This window comes from Mesoplodon bidens (assembly GCF_964165515.1).
Source record: "Mesoplodon bidens genome assembly, chromosome: 10".
Taxonomy (NCBI): Eukaryota; Metazoa; Chordata; class Mammalia; order Artiodactyla; family Ziphiidae; genus Mesoplodon; species Mesoplodon bidens.
The window spans coordinates 78665197-78684066 of record NC_138172.1 but is presented as its reverse complement, the minus strand read 5'-3'; positions in this window follow the sequence as shown (position 1 = coordinate 78684066).

The following is an 18870-nucleotide window of genomic DNA, read 5'->3' as shown; positions in this document are numbered from 1 at the left end:
TCTTACTCCTCTGCCATCTTTTTTTTTGTGGTACGCGGGCCTCTCACTGCTGCGGCCTCTCCCGTTGCGGAGCACAGGCTCCGGACGCGCAGGCTCAGCGGCCATGGCTCACAGGCCCAGCCGCTCCGCGGCACGTGGGATCCTCCCGGACCGGGGCACGAACCCGTGTCGCCTGCATCGGCAGGCGGACTCTCAACCACTGCGCCACCAGAGAAGCCCCTCCTCTGCCATCTTGAAGGTCTCCTGCCCTCACAGTTTTGAATCTATATGACTCAGAGTATTAAGATACCAATAAATATGTATGTGGAATATAAAAAATACAGTAAATTAGTGACTATTACAAAAAAGAAGCAGATTGACAGATATAGAGACTAAACTAGTGATTACCAGTGGGAGAAAGGAGGGCAATATAGAGGTGAGGAGAATGGGAGGTGCAAACTATTGGGTGTAAGATAGGCTCAAGGATGTATTATAAAACACAGGGAATACAGTCAATATTTTGTAATAACTGTAGATGGAAAGTAACCTTTAAAAATTGTATTAAATTTTTTTTAATTAAGAAGATTTTTAAAATACCAATAAAAGAATCTGGGAATTTGTGGAGAAATATGATGCGTTTCTGTTTAGATATGCTGATACTGAGGTCACTGCAAATCAGTGAAGTAGATAATTAGAGATAAAATTAGAGTTTGGGAGAGACAGAGGTCATGGCTGCAGATGGGTATTTAGGAATCTTACAAATAAGAGATTTAAATTGAAGCCATAGAGTGACTGAACCTCTAATGGAAAGAACATACAGAGAAAGGACAGAGGGTCAAAAGATGAAGTGGGAACTGGAGTAGAGAAAGGAAGCACAAGGAAAACAAAAGACTGGTGGAGATATAGCAGCCTTGCTGAAAAGTCAAGGAAAATGGCAACTGTGGAACGTACACTTATTCTATTAATGAACTGTTCCCACTGATGTCAAAACAAAACACTGGCTCTACTAATATGTAAATATTTAGAAGAAAAATTAAGAATCCTAAAAATATCATTTTTAAACATACATTTTTCTGTGAGAAAAACATAGCAAACGTTTGTCACAAGAAGAATAAAGAGTGCTCAGTGTGGTTACAGACTGAGCTAATGATACACACTGTAAAACATACTTTATAACTAATATACTGACCAAAGGATTACATAACATGTAGAATGACTATTTCATTAGGTTCAGGCTTCTGTGGTTTGGAAGTTCTCTTACAAGATGAATAATAAATTTTATGGAATATGTACTTTTTTTTTCTGTCTTAAATGCCTGTCCTCTGAACTCTCAGGATAAATACCTAGAAACTAATTAGATAAACCCTAGCAACAGGAAATTGTAATGAAACCACAGACTATTTTAACATTATGATTTCTAAAAGAGCTTCTATACGACTCTAGGGGCAAAACAGTATGTGAGATGTTGCCATCATGGAGGGAGTAAGATTTACTTACAGTAATTTCTACTATATTTGACTTGTCAACATGATTGCATTTTTGTATGTGTGTATAATATGAAGAAGAGCTCTGTTCCAGACCTGTTAGATCATGTCTGCTCACTGATTTTACAGATGAAAATTTTTTCTATAAAAGAATCCCCTGGGGTATGAATGTAAGGAATTAGAATTCCCATCAGATTTTTAATTCATTGGAAATCACTCAGGGCTGAGGAATTTGGGGTAAGAAATGACTAATGTGGTCTCTGGAGTCTACCCGTGTCTTGGATAACTGCCAAGGAGAGGCACAGGTGCCAATAACAGGTTGAGTAATCCATTTGTGGTGGCAAGAGAATGTCACTATAAAAAAGGGACGTAGCCCTGCAAACACCTGTTGGGATCTGAACCACTTAAGAAAGGCCAGACATTTTTTATACCAAGAAAAAGTAGAAAGCTGTAAACTTGGATGAGCTGATATTTTATATCTAGAAGATTGCTGTAACCCACAGGAATGCATAAAATAAGTCATCCTTTAACCTCAAAAAGGTATAAAATACACAGGCAGAAGAAAGTGGAGGAGGAGGAGGAGGAGGGAGAAGAAGAGGAGAGTAGAGGAAAGGGGAGAGGAGGAAGAAGCGAGAGAGAAATTATTTGACCCAGAAAATCAATATTATAGTAAATATTTAGGTTTTGCATATTATAAATCTCTGTATAATATAACACATGAACTGATTATAGATTTGTAACATTTTGGATAACTTTATCAGTTGGTAGTTCCACATGATTAATTTTATTTATTTTTAAATGTGATCTCCCTTACTGAGCTACACTGATTCCCAGCATATGTGTGTGTCTGCGTGTGTGTGTGTGTCTGCCTTGTATTAGTGAAACACTTTCCAGATATATCACAGCTATTTCCAATCACTCAGTTAGGAGTTTATGAACTTTTGAAGCACCTGGGGTAAACTTTCCATATTTGAAAGACAGTGATGTGTTAGTGGCATAATTGACTTTAAGAAGTCTGCTACTTTCTGTACTTTGCCAAACCTAAGCACATTGATGAAGGAAGGACGTTAGAACATAAACTTCCAGACGTTGATAAGAATTGTGGAGCAGATCATTCCAAGACATACCAGATTAGCTTCCTGATTCTTCCTTCCCATCTACTAGACAAAAAGAAGAATAAGATCTACTTAGGAAAAATAAGAAAAACAAAGCTACAAATGTATTTTGAAAGGAATAAGAAGAAATCAGACTTTTTAACCAATCATAGATGGTCCAAATGTTTATATTGTGAAGCAAATAAATTTTCAAAGGAATTCACCTCTGACATGCACCTATATACAGATCAGTGACTGCAGCACTCTGGTCACTATCTTCGGTGCTCCTCTGTGGTAGGATGGTTGAAAGGAATACAGGAGGAGAATACAGGAAGGACATGAGGCTTTCTGTCTGCATTTAGCAGAAAATTCTTAACTCACTAGCACTCTAGAAAATCCTGATGGTGTGGAGAGAAAAGATAGTTTCCACTATCACCTACTCTTTATAAACCAGAGGTATTTATGAATCCGAAAACTTTCCCAATGTGATGACAAAAGGAAGATATAAAAAGAAAAAAAAACATTACATTGGGAAACTCCTGTCATTGTCTGGTCTCCATCACAATTGGACACCAGTAAAAAGCACAGGAAGAGCTACACACACGTGCACTCACACACACACTTAGTGCTTAAATGTCTTATCTTTGAATCGTAGCAGATTACAAATGTTGAAGAAATTTTAAACAATTTTTTTTTTAATTTTGAGGAAAGATCCTTTTCCAAATGCCACAGCTAGTCTGAGATATGATTCCAGGTTCTACTGTCCTTACTAACAAATTAATAGAGGCCTAAGTTAGGGAATTTTGAAGAAATGAGTGATAGTTTCTCAATTAGCACTAGCAGTGTCTTAATTAAGCTGATTATAGGGTTGAGCAAGGAAAAACACAAAAGCATTAATCATTTACATCACTCCACTGTTGTACAAAACTGGAAATTAAGTTTCAGAATTACCACTGGATTTCTTAATGTTTTACCAACTGATGTTTATGGGCAATCATTTTTCACCCAGAGGAGAAAAAAGAATAAATTTAAGAGACTGTGATATGAATAATAGGAAAAGAGGAAGAACTAATACAATAACTTATGCATTATGTTGCATGAAACCCTGCTTAGTGAAAAAGCAAATCTGGAAAATGAATCTCTCTTAATTTTGGTTATAGACTCAGATTGCTTTAAATCAATTTTAAATAGCTTCTGAGGTTCACTTATTTTTGACTGTGAATTGCTGATTACTTTCCCTTATTATTGAGTTGCAATTTTAAAAATATAAGGTCACAACTCTTTTATATTTGGTAATGCAAGATTCTAGCGTATCATTTTAACATTTTTGAAAATTTATCTCCTTAAGTCACGCTGTCACTGTTGATGCCAATACTAAAAGGCTATGAGTTCATCTTAATTTAGAATGAGCGGAAATATTGTTATGACCAATAATGACAGACATTCTGAAAGATCCTAAAAACAGCAGATTAATAAAGGCCAAGTTTGCCCTTCCCAGGAAACAGGGCCAATTCAGAACATCTATTTATATGTGCTCTTGGGAGTGAAGGAACAGGCAACTTATCTTTCAAGGCTTCTGTCTTTCATTTACATAAGAAACATGAAAAGGTTTAAAATATCACTCATAGTTTGTCATCAGAATGGTTGTTAAGGTTAGGGTAATTACTTATCATGACTATATATGCTTAATAAACACAGATCAAAATGACAAATGTGATTTAAGAATAGTAAACATGTTCTAAAATTACCAACCTTAAGTTGAGAAACCTGTTTCATTTTAGCCATGGGGTTTTTAAAGTCACTTTTACTTTCTTTGTTATTTGTTTTCAGTATAGAAAATTGATTTGTAAACTTCTTAAATATCAAAATCTTTGATGGAAAAAAAGATCCTGTATATCTCTCTCTCCTAAAGACTATTTCAAGTTATAAAGTTTGCATATTTGGAAAAAGAAAGTCAATTTTGGAAAGGGGCTTTGCTTTAAGTGTAAGAATATTGTAGTGAGATGTTTTATTCAAGTACATTTAAGTAAGTCATGTATTCTGGAAGTAAAAATTATGTACCTATACATATCCACATATTTAATGATTCATTGTATTTGGAGTACTAATGGGCTTACTGTTTAGCTTACTTAAAGAAAAAAGTATGCTTTTTGCTTATTATGATTTCTGAATCAGTCAAAACAGTGGAAACATTTCCTGTTTTATTTCCTCTATAAGAATATTTTAAAGAGCAGGGACAGACCCACTCCATTTTGATCTGATTAAGTGCCTCAGGTTATTTAAATCCTCTCCCATCTTTACTTCTTCTTCACTTCTTAACCATCTCTCTTTCAATCAGTAGGAATAGAGGCACTCAGTTAAACTAAAACTGAGCAATCTACCAGTGTATTTAATTAAAAAAAATAGGTCTACTGTATGCTTTGAAAAAGGAGGCAAAAAAAAAAAGAACTTCAAAACTAATAAAAATGTGCTGTCAGTAATACTTAATTTTAAATGATTTAACCCAAATTTCAAAAATCATTAAAACTCTCTTCATCACCCACATATAAAACTCAGATGATGGTGGTATGAAGAAGAACCCCGTACAGCAGCGGTGATGTACATGTTCCCTCTCCCCACATCACAGACCCAATGATATTCACTTTATACCTTGCTGAGAACACAGGTAGCTTCTTGGAGTCACAGCTTTCTCATCTTTCACATTAGTATGAAAATGTTAACCTCACATTTTTGTGGGGGAACTGCTTAGATCCTACAAATAATTGTGAATTCCTTTATCATTTTCTTCATGGACATCAGTTTTTTTGTTTGTTTGTTTGTTTTTGTGGAACGCAGGCCTCTCACCGTTGCGGCCTCTCCCGTTGAGGAACACAGCCTCCGGACGCGCAGGCTCAGAGGCCATGGCTCACGGGCCCAGCTGCTCCGCGGCACGTGGGATCTTCCCAGACCAGGGCACGAACCCGTGTCCCCTGCATCAGCAGGCGGACTCTCAACCACTGCGCCACCAGGGAAGTCCCAAGATTTTTGACACTAATTCCTGGGTCTACACACTCTCTCCACAATCTCTACTCTTTCCTTCAAAGGTTCAATCACCATAAGACTTTTAAATTCTATTTCACAGATAAAATTCCCTTAGAATAATTTTACTGTTAAGAAATAGAGCTGCACTAGTTGAACTGCAAACTCTGGTGAATGTCATTGATGTCTATAGAAATGGTGTCAGCTCCTTTATTCTCTTACTAATGATCTTAGACCCCCAAAATGAACAAAGAAACATAATAATCCCTAATCATTTACAGAAGCAACATATCTTGAAACCATGGTATAATAAGACTTCCCTCCTGAGTTCATTTTACTTCATTTTGGTTACACCCAGTGTAACTTTATTAATGTTGTAAGATTCGATGGGGAGGAAGAAATTTTCCTCTACCCTTCTTGGTTCTTCTGGCTGGTCTAAGAACTAAATTGGCATGAGACAGATTACAAGAGAAAATCAAACAAAAGTTTAATAACATGTATATGTGGGAAAGACCCAGGAAAACTGAGTAACTCACCAAAATGGCTAAAAACCTCACCTTCAATACCATCTTAGGCTAAAGACACAAGAGGATGTTGGGGGTTGTGGTTTGGGACTTCAGAGGGGTTGAAGGCAAATTGACATGGAGAGGGAAAAGCAAATGTTTGGTAAACACGTTTGCTGGGCGAGGCAGAGACAACAGGACGCAGAGAGGAACTTTAACAAGCAGACTGTGCTAGGTTCCTGTCTGCACACCTGGTTTCTACTGTTGTTATCTATGGGGAAGCGATAGCTACCTTCCTGGAACAGGTCTTCTAGCTATATTCTCAGGCTATTAGGGAGAAGCTAAAAGTTTCTTCCTGAGTCTTTTGGGCCTTGATCGTTTTCCACTCAAAATAACCTGCATGCCAAAGAGACATGTTGGGATGGGAAGTTTTGCTTCCCTACTACTTATTTTTTCTCATTTTCTTATTTTGTGTTTAGTATAAATAATTTTCTTCTGTGGCCAAGTAACACTCGTGCCAACACAAGAGGCAACCTGTGTCTTATGGTACTAAATGAATAAATTACTGAATAAATGAATTGCCTGATTGTTTAATCAACAACTGTGTGCAGGTCTCTGTGTTCAACAAAGTGAGAGAAGGCTAGAGGCCACCACCATGAACATGGACACTCTGACACTGCTTCTATTTAAACAGAAAAACTTTTAAACAGCAAAAGAAGAAAGAAAAACATTTTTTAAAATTGTTTAGGAGAACTACCCAAAAATAGAGAAAGTAAATTCTAAAGTAGGTCAGAGTAGGGGTGAGCCCTGTAGTCTGGAACTGAGAATGATTTTGAACTGGAACTTGAAGGAGCTTAGTTTTGATCTAGAAAAGGAAAAAGTAAGTTTAATTAAGATGCAGGGTGACCAAAGTGGCCGTACTCAAGCAAGCAATAGTGACTGCAGCAAATAACCTGAAAAGTTGGCTAGTTTCCTGAAAACATAGGAGGGGGTAAGAACTTGAAATCTCTCACTGTTAACCTGAAGTGTATGGACATTTTGTTGAAGGAAATAAGAAATCATTTCAGGTTTTTGAAGAGGGAAATGACCTGAAGGTATATGAAGAAAGCGAAATTTTACGAGGATTAGCTTGTGTATAGAGAGACACGGAACACACATGGGGCAGCTACTTACAACTCTATGCATAGAAAGTGTCATCAAAACCACTATATTTTGCATCCATATCTGCAAACATTTCTATGTTCCCTGAGGAATGAAGGAATGCTATGACCATTTCTACAGAAGACGCATGTGTCCTGGATTTTTAAATAATGGAAATGGGAAGAGAGAATTGGACATAGTGTCACAAAAGGTACACAGATGAAACTGATTCTCAACCTCTTTTTTTTCTGTTTATGCTACATTTTAGAATAAAAATTGGGGTTGTACATGAGGAAGTACATGACCTAAAACACCACCAGTGTATTCACAATCCTATAAAGCCATCCAGAGTTACCCTACTGTACAACTGGCCATTCCTGAGGTGTGTGAAATCCCACTGGCACTAGTTTCTCTCATATAATCTGGAGGTAAAGTTCTCAAACATCTTTCTTTGCTGCCAACTTGATGTTATATGTCTTAATTCTCAGGTGCACCAGTGATGCCTGGGCTGCAGCATGTCCTATGCCTCACTCAGCATTGTGATTTTTACGACAAGCATTGCTATAGAAAATATATACCTTCATCTGTGACAAAAACACATTTCATCTGTTGATCAAAATTTGTCAGCAGAAGCTATAAAAATCTGTGCTACACCGTGGTACCTACATACCTACCATCATGCTGGCTGTATCCCCTTAAGATAAATATATATGCAGAAATAGTATATGTATGTGTATATTATTTTCCCATGCACACACTCTATCCCTAGAAATAGAGGACACTTATCCATAATACCTTCAGCACAAGAGAAAGGAGTATTGTTCAGAGATAAACAATGGGTCACATCATAAAATAAATAACTTTGGAAAAGCATTTTCTTAAATTCATGTGGGATATCATGATTTACAAAGCCTTCTTTTAAAAACATATGTTATTCATTTTATTAAAAGAATCAACTTATTGTATTTTAAAGCATATGAACGTGGAAGTCACATGGTTTCAGGTCTGGTCCCTGGCTCACTCCCTCTTATTCACTGAGTGTTTGGGGCCAGTTAATAACCAGGTGGAGCCTCATTTGCATCACTTACAAAATGAGGAAAATCCTAACTACCTGACAGCGTTATGGTGATGATTATAAATAAAATATATAAAACTCTTACAGTTCTGACAATGTCACTCAGCTGTAACAGAGTGAGAGGTAAGCCTTAAAGCCTTATAATCACTGTGAAGATTCCCTCTAGCAGCTTAATGCTTGGACCCCAGAGACAACCTCAGGCACTGCCTGGGCATCAGACAAGTAACCCAGTATGGTTTATGGTCAAGAGAATCTTTATTATATGCATGGGTGGTGGGGGGCATTTAGCTAAGATTCTCAGAGATAAGGGGAAATTTACTAAATAAGTTGAATTGTTTTCTCTCATGAGTTTGCCTTTTCTTCCTCCTTAAGAAGAAAATTAAGATACTACCAAACACAAAGAGGATCGTAAGAATTATGCAAGTTTGGAAAAATTACTTGCTAATTTCTGTATTCTAGTTGAATTTCAATTGAAGTATAATTAGAGATCTTGCAAATTAGTGTATTTTTACGTTCACTGCATCCTCTACATAATCTTTTAAAATGACTGGGACAGGGCTTCCCTCCTGGCGCAGTGGTTAAGAATCCACATGCCTACGCAGGGGACACAGGTTCAAGGCTTGGTCCAGGAACATCCCACATGTCGTGGAAAAACTAAGCCTGTGCGCCACCAACTACTGAGCCTGTGCTCTAGAGCCTGTGAGCCACAACTACTGAGTCCACGCACCACAACTACTGAAGCCTGTGCGCCTAAAGCCCATGCTCCGCAACAAGAGAAGCCACCACAATGAGAAGCCCACACACCACAACGAACAGTAACCCCCTCGTCGCAACTAGAGAAAGCCCATGCACAGCAATGAAGACCCAACGCAGCCAAAAATAAATAAATAAAATAAATAAATTTATAAAAATAAAATAAAATAAAATTACTGGGACATTAAGCAGGGCAAAAATGTCAGCTACTTCAGATTGACTCTCCTGGTTATGACATTATTTTTTCAGTTATATATAAAAATCTAATTTTCTTCCATTTCCACTTTGCTAAGACCAGTTTAGTAGTTATTGTCTCATATCACAAATAAGAATGATTTCAGAGGTGGTGGGTTTTCTGAGTTACTATTGTTCTGGCATGAGTTTCAAGTCAGAAATACAATTCTGCTTCTTCAAAACGTTTAATATTCACTATTTAATGAATTTCAAGATTTTAAGTTTGTGGCTTCTTTAGTTAAAACTAAAGAGACAATGTTAAATCAAGAGTTGACTTATTATATATTTGTATATGTGTGCTTAATAATGACAATAGAATATTTTTGTGTTAACCTAATTTGGGAGATAAACTTTTATTTCATCATCATCTATTGAGATATTATGTAAATTCTCTTCTCAGTATTACAGCAAACTGCATGCTTCGAAGTCAAGTACATAGAAAGTCCACCTCAAGTACTTAAGATGTTTATCTGAAAATATAAGTTCTTTGGTACCAGAAGACTGAGTTCAAAATTGAATTATACTGCTTAATAACTGCATGACTTTGGAGAAGGTAAAACTGTTTTAATCATTATTTTTCTCATCTGTAATATGTGAATAACATAGTAATTCTATTGATATAAAAATAAGATTTGATGATGTATTCCCTGTGTAATTCACACATACATATATATATTTTGCTTTATGATTATATATGAAATCCTTCATATATGATTTGCTTATGTTTCCAGCAGCAATAATTTTATCCAATATATCTTATTCTATGGCATTTACATGAAGAATATAATTCATTTGGACAAAAATTCTTATCAAAGTGTTCATAACATAGCTCTCTGCTATAAGAAGCAATTGACTTTAAGATTATGTGATATTTTTGATGCTTTATACTAACATGATCATGTTTAGTATAACAAAGGCATATATAATATTTATTTTTATGACTACTTTACCCACATTTATTAAGGGACAGCAATGTGCCCTTACAAAGAAAAAGGTGCTACTGACTCTATACTATGAAAGATGAGAAATTTAGTACATTTAAAGAAGGTTCTTTCCTTTGTCATCATTCAGATTTTTAGTTGTTTGTCTAATGGTTGCTCTATTAAATACATTAAAACTCTATTAAGCAATTTTAATGTATACTATTCATTCACACTATTAAAATGATATCAGCAATTATACTCTGCCTCCAGATCTTTTCCCCAAACTTCTTATAGCAGGTATAGCATAGCTTCTACAAGTAAAATATAATCACATTTAATTTTTGCTCTATAACTAAACTAAAAGCTGACTTCACTTTACAATGCTTCTATAAATACGAACACTATTAATAATTATAAGATTATAACTGTGTAACCACTTTCATAATAGAATGAGTAATTGTGCCTGTAGACAGAGAACTTGGAGCTACAGATAAGGACAGGTTTTCCTGTCTCCAAATAATTGTTTTATTTGAGAATATTTCCTGCATCCAAAACAGATACGATTTAAATTTCTTACATTTGATCAAGTGATTAAAAGTATGCTGCATATGCTTTTTTAATGCCTAGAAAATATATTCTAGTTATTTTTTTCCCCAGATAATGTTCAGGAGAGGTTTTTGGAGTACTTGCACATGAATCTCTCTCTCTCTTTCTCTCTTCATTGTCTCCTGCTAACATTTAGGAGTTTCACTGTAGAGAACATTCTAGGGTTAAAGTCATTGCTACATTGTCTTCTAGCACCCAGTGCTGTTGCAAAGCAGTTTGATACCAATTGTGTTTTCTTCATTGAATGATAGCCTATGCCCTGATCTTTTCCCTTTGAAACCATGGAATCTTCATTTTTGTTCCAGAATATGGAAATTTTATGATGACATTTCTGAGAGTAAATCTTTTAAATTTTTTCTGGCTTTCAACTCTTCTCTGAGGAATTTTATTCTAGCATTTCTTGATTATTACCTATTTTTTCCTATTCTCTTTCTAAAACGTTTCTTATATGGGACTTCTATTTCTTTTTTCTCTTGTATTTTCCCTTTATTTACCTTTTTTGTTGTTGGTCATTAACATGTTTTTACATTCTATGTGTTCTTATTTTCTCAGTCACTTCTTTTTCCCAAAGCATTTCCTTCTAGTTTATGGATTCATTGTTCTCTAAAATTTCTCTGGGGATACCAATTAGATATTTTTATGTTTTTCTTCTTTTACATCAATTATCATATTCCTCAGGTGTTGGTATTTATTTGTCCTTTCTGTCCTTTCTCTTGGTTACTTGCTTTCCTCAAATGTCTAGTGGTCCTTGCTGGTCAATACATATTAATAAATAAAAGACTATGCTGGTAAATACGGATGTTGGGGATTTTTCTAAAAATTTCCTAATCAGTCCCTTCACCCCCGAGTGTTCTTGCTCCTGAGTTGGGTGGCTGACTGTCAGTGCTGAGGGCAGAGACTGGCAGGCCTCACCTTAGAACGAGCAGGCTGTGGGGCGGTTAGAACCAGGAGACCGTACCTCATGCAAATACTCCAACGCCTTTACCTGTAAGTCTTAACTTCTTAGTTTTCAGTCTTCAAATCATAAAGGTTTGTCATATTACCTTTCAGAGGAAAATTTTTGTGCAAAGAAAGTGTGATAGCTGGACCCCCAATCTAATCTTTTTTTTTTTGCGGTACACAGGCCTCTCACTGCTGTGGCCCCTCCCGTTGTGGAGCACAGGCTCCTGACGCGCAGGCTCAGCGGCCATGGCTCACGGGCCCAGCCGCTCCACGGCATGTGGGATCCTCCCAGACCAGGGCACGAACCTGTGTCCCCTGCATCGGCAGGCGGACTCTCAACCACTGCGCCACCAGGGAAGCCCTCTAATCATATTTTACGAAGAAAATAATTCCTTAAATTTGAGTACATACAACACTTTTACAGTGCAAGAGTTCTACTATACCCAAGAGAACAGCAACTGTGTCAGAGATCTGTCTCAGGTTGTGATAATCCATGAATACGGAAGAGCACAGGCACACTGGATTTTGAACCCTCTCTACTCCACATGGATGGATGAGTTATAAGGGATCATAGGTTCCTTGGTGTTCTAGACATAATTGCTTGGTAACAAATTGCCCAACACTTAGTGTCAGGAGACAACTATTTATCACGCTCAGGGATTCTGTGGGTCACTAATTTGGACAGGGCACCACAGACACAGATTCTGCCCCACTATGTCTGGGGCCTCAGAATGAAGATGCAAACCCCCCATGCCTAGAATGATCCAATGGCTCATTTCCTCATGTGTCTGGAGGTTTACGTAGGCTGATGGCCAGCAGCCTTGGTTACTCTCCACATGGTTTCTCTAAATGGACAACAATAGCAGGGGTCCAAGGACAAGCATGCAAAGACAAAGAAAGGGCAGGGAGACATATCCCCTTTTATGACCCAGCCTCAGAAATGATGTAGTATCATTTACGCTGCATTCCATTAAACCAGAGCAAAAATGGACTCTACTTCTCCATAGGGAGTGGCAAAGTTCTGTCAGAGAATGTGGCCCTGGAATATTGCTGTGGCCATTTTTGCAAACATAATCTGCCACTGTCCACCATCTGTCCCAAGAAACTTCACCCCTCCAACATGCCAAGTGTACTCACTCTCCCCTCTCCAAGACCCTCAATATATTGCCCTATTACAGTAACTGACTCAGGCTTGAGATCCCAGATTTTGTGATCTAGATCAGGTTCAGGTGGAGACAACTCTTGGTTGCAGTTTTTCAAGTATGTTTCCTCAGTTACGACAGTCTACATCTAGAGGCAAGTTATCTACCTGTAATTCACAGATCTAAGGTGGTGAAGCAGACATTGGATAGCCAACCAGTAAGGAGGCTTCTGTTCATAGAAAGGAAAAATATGAAATACACAGCAATCTTTGGCTCATAGCAAGTTTGAATTCCAATTATACCCATAGGGCCAGTTCCTTAATTGGGCCTCTGTCTACTTCCTATAGTGTCTAAGGGCTTTGCCTTCTGGGCTTTTGGGTTTGACTCCTGTGTCATCCTTTCTTTTCCATAAGAAATGACCAGTGTTTGAAGCTGAGTATTTTTCTCATCCTGTTTCCTAACTATTGAAGTTTGGGGGCCATAAGGCCTCTCTTCATTTTACCTCTGTCCCTTTCAGTCGAAGTAATATACTCGTTTAAAAACATTAAGAGTTTCTTATGAATCAATACTCTTTTAAAAACATTAAGAGTTTCTTATGAATCGATGTGTGATACATTTCATTATGCAAAAGTCATTCTCTACCTTGGGTTTCCTGTGATGCTGCTGTGGGACTTTGCCCTTATGATTCTCAGAGAGGGTCTGTGTCCGACGGAATGGTTCTCTCAGGCACTGTCTTATATCTTTCTGAGGTCCTGAAACCTTGTCTCATAGAGTTAACAAAAGCTGGTGACTAACAGAAATTCCTGAACTTATCTTACAGAATGATAGATAAGGGAACAGCTTGTTAAAACCCCTCTGCTTGTAAACTGCCTTTACTGATTAAGCTCACTTTAGTTACTTTTTCCCCTCTCTTTACTTGCATACCCTCCAAGCTTCACCTAGCTTGGGTAACATATGACAAGACTTCTTAACCATCCCTAGAAATAATATCTCTGATGAATGAGTCACTATAGTAGTGGGGGCTAAGGTTTTCTTTTTTTTTTTAGAAACTTGGAGTCAACTCTTGTTCAGTTCCAGCTGGCTAAGACTTGTTGGGACCACCGACCCTGAACCTAGGTCTGCATAGCAGTCCGATGAATGACCTTTTGCTGTCAGAAGGCCGAAAATTCCACCCTCATATCATGCTAAGTGCCTCTTTTTTTTTTTTTGCGGTACGCGGGCCTCTCACCGCTGTGGCCTCTCGCATTGTGGAGCACAGGCTCCGGACACGCAGGCTCAGCAGCCATGGCTCACGAGACCAGCCGCTCCGCGGCATGTGGGATCCTCCCGGACCGGGGCACGAACCCGCATCCCCCGCATCAGCAGGCGGACTCTCAACCACTGCGCCACCAGGGAAGCCCTAAGTGCCTCTTTTTTAAACATGCATCCCATGAGGAAGCATGTAACCCACATACACCTACCCAGAACACCGATTGCCTCACCTTTCCCTGACTTCAATCACCTTTCCCTACACCTAAGACCACCCTACTTCTTTATCTCATTAATATCTCAAGCCCCTCGTGTTCAGGCAGGCAGATCTTAGATTTGTTCTCCAGTCTCTTCACTTGGCTGCCTTGTGAATAAACTCTTTTTCTGCTGCAAACTCGGCTTCCCAGTATTTGGCTTGCTGCATGCTGGGCAAAGGAACTGGTTTAGTGACAATCTTAACCAAACGTTTTAGAGACCCACCCTAGATTTTGTGTTTGCTATGAAACCCTTAATTTGAGAATCTTCTTTTTCTTTTTTTTTTTCCGTTGCGGAGTACAGGCTCTGGACGCGCAGGCTCAGTGGCCATGGCTCACGGGCCCAGCCGCTCCGCGGCATGTGGGATCCTCCCGGACCGGGGTACAAACCCGCGTCCCCTGCATCGGCAGGCGGACTCTCAACCACTGCGCCACCAGGGAAGCCCCATTTGAGAATCTTAAAGAGGAAGGTATGAGGAAGATTTATTTTCAAACCCAAGTTCTGTCTTCTTCATACGTCCTCTAAAATTTTGCTGAAAACAGAACAATTCCTTTTTTAGCTCCCCTCTGCTCTCATTTTATTATGGCATTGAGAAAAGGCAGGTAAATTCTACCTAAAATTAGGTAAATTCTACCTAAAAATCTCCTTAGCTAAATTCATCAGTTCACTAGATACAGTTTCTATGTCCCATGTTACTGCAAACAACTTTCCATCCCTGTGGATCAAGAGTCTTTTTTTCTCCATCTTGCAATAACATTTCCACACTTTCAAGGCTTCCCTGACAGTCTTCTTGAAAACCACCTGACTCTTCCTAACAATCACTTTGAGGCCCTTTAGGCTTTTACTAACATTCTCCTCGAGGTCATTCTGGCTTCTACCTATCACATCTTTCCAGTGGAATATGTTTCAGATTTTACTACTACAGTAGTGTACTTCCCAGTACATTAATCTGTTCCACTTACTTTGGCTCCAAAAATTACTCCAAGATGTAGCAGAAGAATACAACCATTTGTTAATTCTACCACTTCTATTGATCAGGAATTTGGACAGGGATCAATAGAGACAGTTTCTGCTTCCCACTATCAGCTGGAAGATTGTAAGGCTGAAGGCTAGAGTCTTCTGAAAGCTTATTCACTCAAGTCTGGCAGTTGATGATGTCTTTTAAATGGAGCCTCAGCTCCCTTCCACTTGGTTTTCTCCACTTGGGCTATTGTGGACTTGATGACTAAGCTCTATGCGTGAGAGACAAAGAGGGAGAGAACGAATGCAGTCTAGGGAGAAGTCCTATCACATTTCATGATCTAACCTTGGAAGTTAGGCGTGTCACTTCCATCGCATTTTAGTTGTTGAGACAGTTAAAAATATTGTTCAGGTTCAAGGGGAAGAGAAATAGGTCTCATCTACTTCAGGAGATTGATAAAGATCTAAAAGAGCACGTGGGACTAGAAATATTACTATGGCCATCTTTGGAAAATAAAATCTGCCACACTTGGTTTGATTCTACTTGACTCTACTTCCCTCTATGGTGAAGGACAGTGAGGGAGTGAGCAACAACGAAGTGTATTCAACAGCCTAGGACCTTGGAACGAAAGCATGTTTGCAAAAATTCTCTTTCTCTTTGTATCATTCAATTCTGCTATACTTTACACCCCTAAAATAGTTCATTACATCTCTGGCATCTACAAGCTTTGGGGTGTGTGTGTGTGTGTGTGTGTGTGTGTATTAGGGGTCCTTCCTATCATTTTTTGTTTCATGTGTCTTCTCTTGCCCTGAGCGATGAGCAGCCAGCCAGATATCCTGGAAATGAACATGAGGGGGATGAATATGGTTCTGTTTCGTATTTGGCCCAAAGTCTAACTCAAATAGAAGCTGACAGTAGTAAATCAACAAGAAAAGGAGACCTGGAACATTTCCCTCCGTGTAAGAGTGCTGACTCATTTCCTCATCACATTAGAGAACGCATTACAGTGAAGGTTCCTGTAGTGACAAAGAGGATAAGACTATGTGCTAATGGGCCTTTTTGGACTCTGTTTTCTCTGACTCAGCATTATTTCATGGCTAAAGCAGCAGGGAGAATAGATATTTATTTATTTATCTATCTGAATAATTATGATACAAGTGAATACAGTATATTTTTTATTTTCCTGCTAGACTTCAAATATTCCCAATGAGGACATAGCAGTATAATTTGTATAATTGGAGAGAGGAGAAGTTTTTTTAAAAAAAGAGACAGAATATGATTGTACCACATCTTACAACATAGCAAGAAAAAAATTAACACTTAATCAGCTTCATTTGGTGATTTTTATTACTATACAAAAATTATCAGTCTTTTTTAATATAAATTTTCATATTATACAAAACATTCATAAAGTAGTGAAATTTCATAGTAGATCTATATGAAGACTCTGAGGCAGCTGCCTAAATTTCATGAAACTAGTATTAAGCAACTGGAAAAGGCATGTAATCTAATTCAAAGAGTAAATATTAAGCCACCTCTATGGGTTGGGTGCAGTGAGGAATTCTAAGATATCTCTCCCTCAAATAGATTAAACATGAAAGTAATTTAAAACCAGTCATCCATTTGTTGACCTTGATATGCTGAGCATTGAGCTAGGCAGTCAATACTCAGAAAGGATTTACCTTGTCCTTCAGAGATTTCATCATTTATTTTGGAAGATTACTAAGAATAGTAAAATGAAACAAAAACATTAATATGTAAGATAAGCATTTAAAAAAGTGAGCCCCAATACTAGATTTAGGAACTAGAAACATAATTATATTTCTAAAGGAAAAAGGGGCAGAGATTACTGCAGGGTGAAGTATTTGAAAAAGAGGGAATTTTAAATTGAGCCTTAGATGGAGAGTAGGGTTTCCACGGGGGGAGGAGAGGAGAAATGAGATGTCGGGGAAAGTGAGAGAATAGAGCACAAGCACAAGTGCCAAGATGGAGTAAGTATGAACATGACATCTGTAGCCGGCAGCGAGGAAGGACCCTTGATATGAATAAATTGCTATTACTTATGAGCAGCTTGATGGGTGACAGAGAACTATGGAAACCTGAGGACTCAGGGCTCTGGGGCTCATCCCTGCCTCTGCTCACCCCCACTGGTGCCCTCCCTGTGCAAGGAGGACAGTTACACTACCTCCACGTTGGTAGTAAAAATTAAATCACACAATGCCAAAGCCTGCACATAAAACCTGTTATGAAAGGAATGGCTGTTAAGTGCTAAAACAGCATCCCTTTTCTATTCAGTATCTCAGCATAGTGTGGCTAACCGAGAGGCAGTAGTGACATGAGTCTACAGCAGGCAGCCAGCTGCTGCAAAGGCAGTACTGACACCAGGGACTTGATGCCTGAAATAGGAGAGACAGGTTGGCTTTGCTTCAGGAGTTTCCTGACACCACGGGTCGTGTTCTATTTAAAACATGGCTAAGGCATTGAGCCTAATGGAATGAATATCTGTCCAAAAACTGTATGAAATGACAGTGGGGGATGGTGGAAAGATCACAGAGTTTGGATGAGGATGAACTGGGTTCAAATGTTGACTTCACTGCACTCACAAAGTGCACCTGAGGCAAGTCTCAGAAGGCCTCTGGGCCCCAAAGGTAAGAATAAAACCTGTCCTTTTTATCCTTTATGTATACTGTAAAGATGTCATAACTCATAAGGGGAGGAACTATGTAAACTGCAAAGCACAGTAGCGACCTTAATTATACTCATTTTCCTGTGGATAAATGAGACCCGAGTTTCCTTCCCATTATATTTCTGTCCCTATGTGTTCCTCTCTCATACCTTAAGATATATCACTTGTAAATGTGTTTGAGCCCATTCCCTTTCTATAATTCCCAGGTGTACTTAAGTGACAGTTTTTAGGGATTCTTTACCTCTAAGACAAAAACTGAATAAAAACTCGATTAGTGTCTAAGAATCAGGGGATAATTGAAAAAAATGTATATTTTGATCTGCAGTAAACCTCAAGGGAAATTTGTTCAAGCCTATTTCACTCTGCACAAGTCTGCTTTATGTAAACAAGAACACAGAATTCAATGGGATTTTCAGAAATATTCAACTCATATATTGTTCCTACTGAGCATTGCTATTCTGTAAACATTACCCTCATTTGAGCAACTGCCAGAGAACTTTTAGGTCTGTGGAGAACTTTGGTTTCTTTCTTTTTTACTATTCTTACTCTGACAAGTTTTCCTTAGCTCTCCCAGAAACAAATAGAAAGCCTTCTTTCTCTGAGTCTTAATTCCATGTTGCAGCCAATTTGACTCAACCACAGTTACACTAAATATCTTCCTTCAGAGTAGTCAGGCCTAATTGTCCTAATCACAAACTGTCCCCAAAATAGCCTATAACAAAAAACTACTCCTCTGTTACTTCTTAGTCACCAGCTCACAGCTACTGGAGAGGGATTTTGGCTAAACTCATCAGCATATATTCAGGCAAACACAACATGGCCCCTTT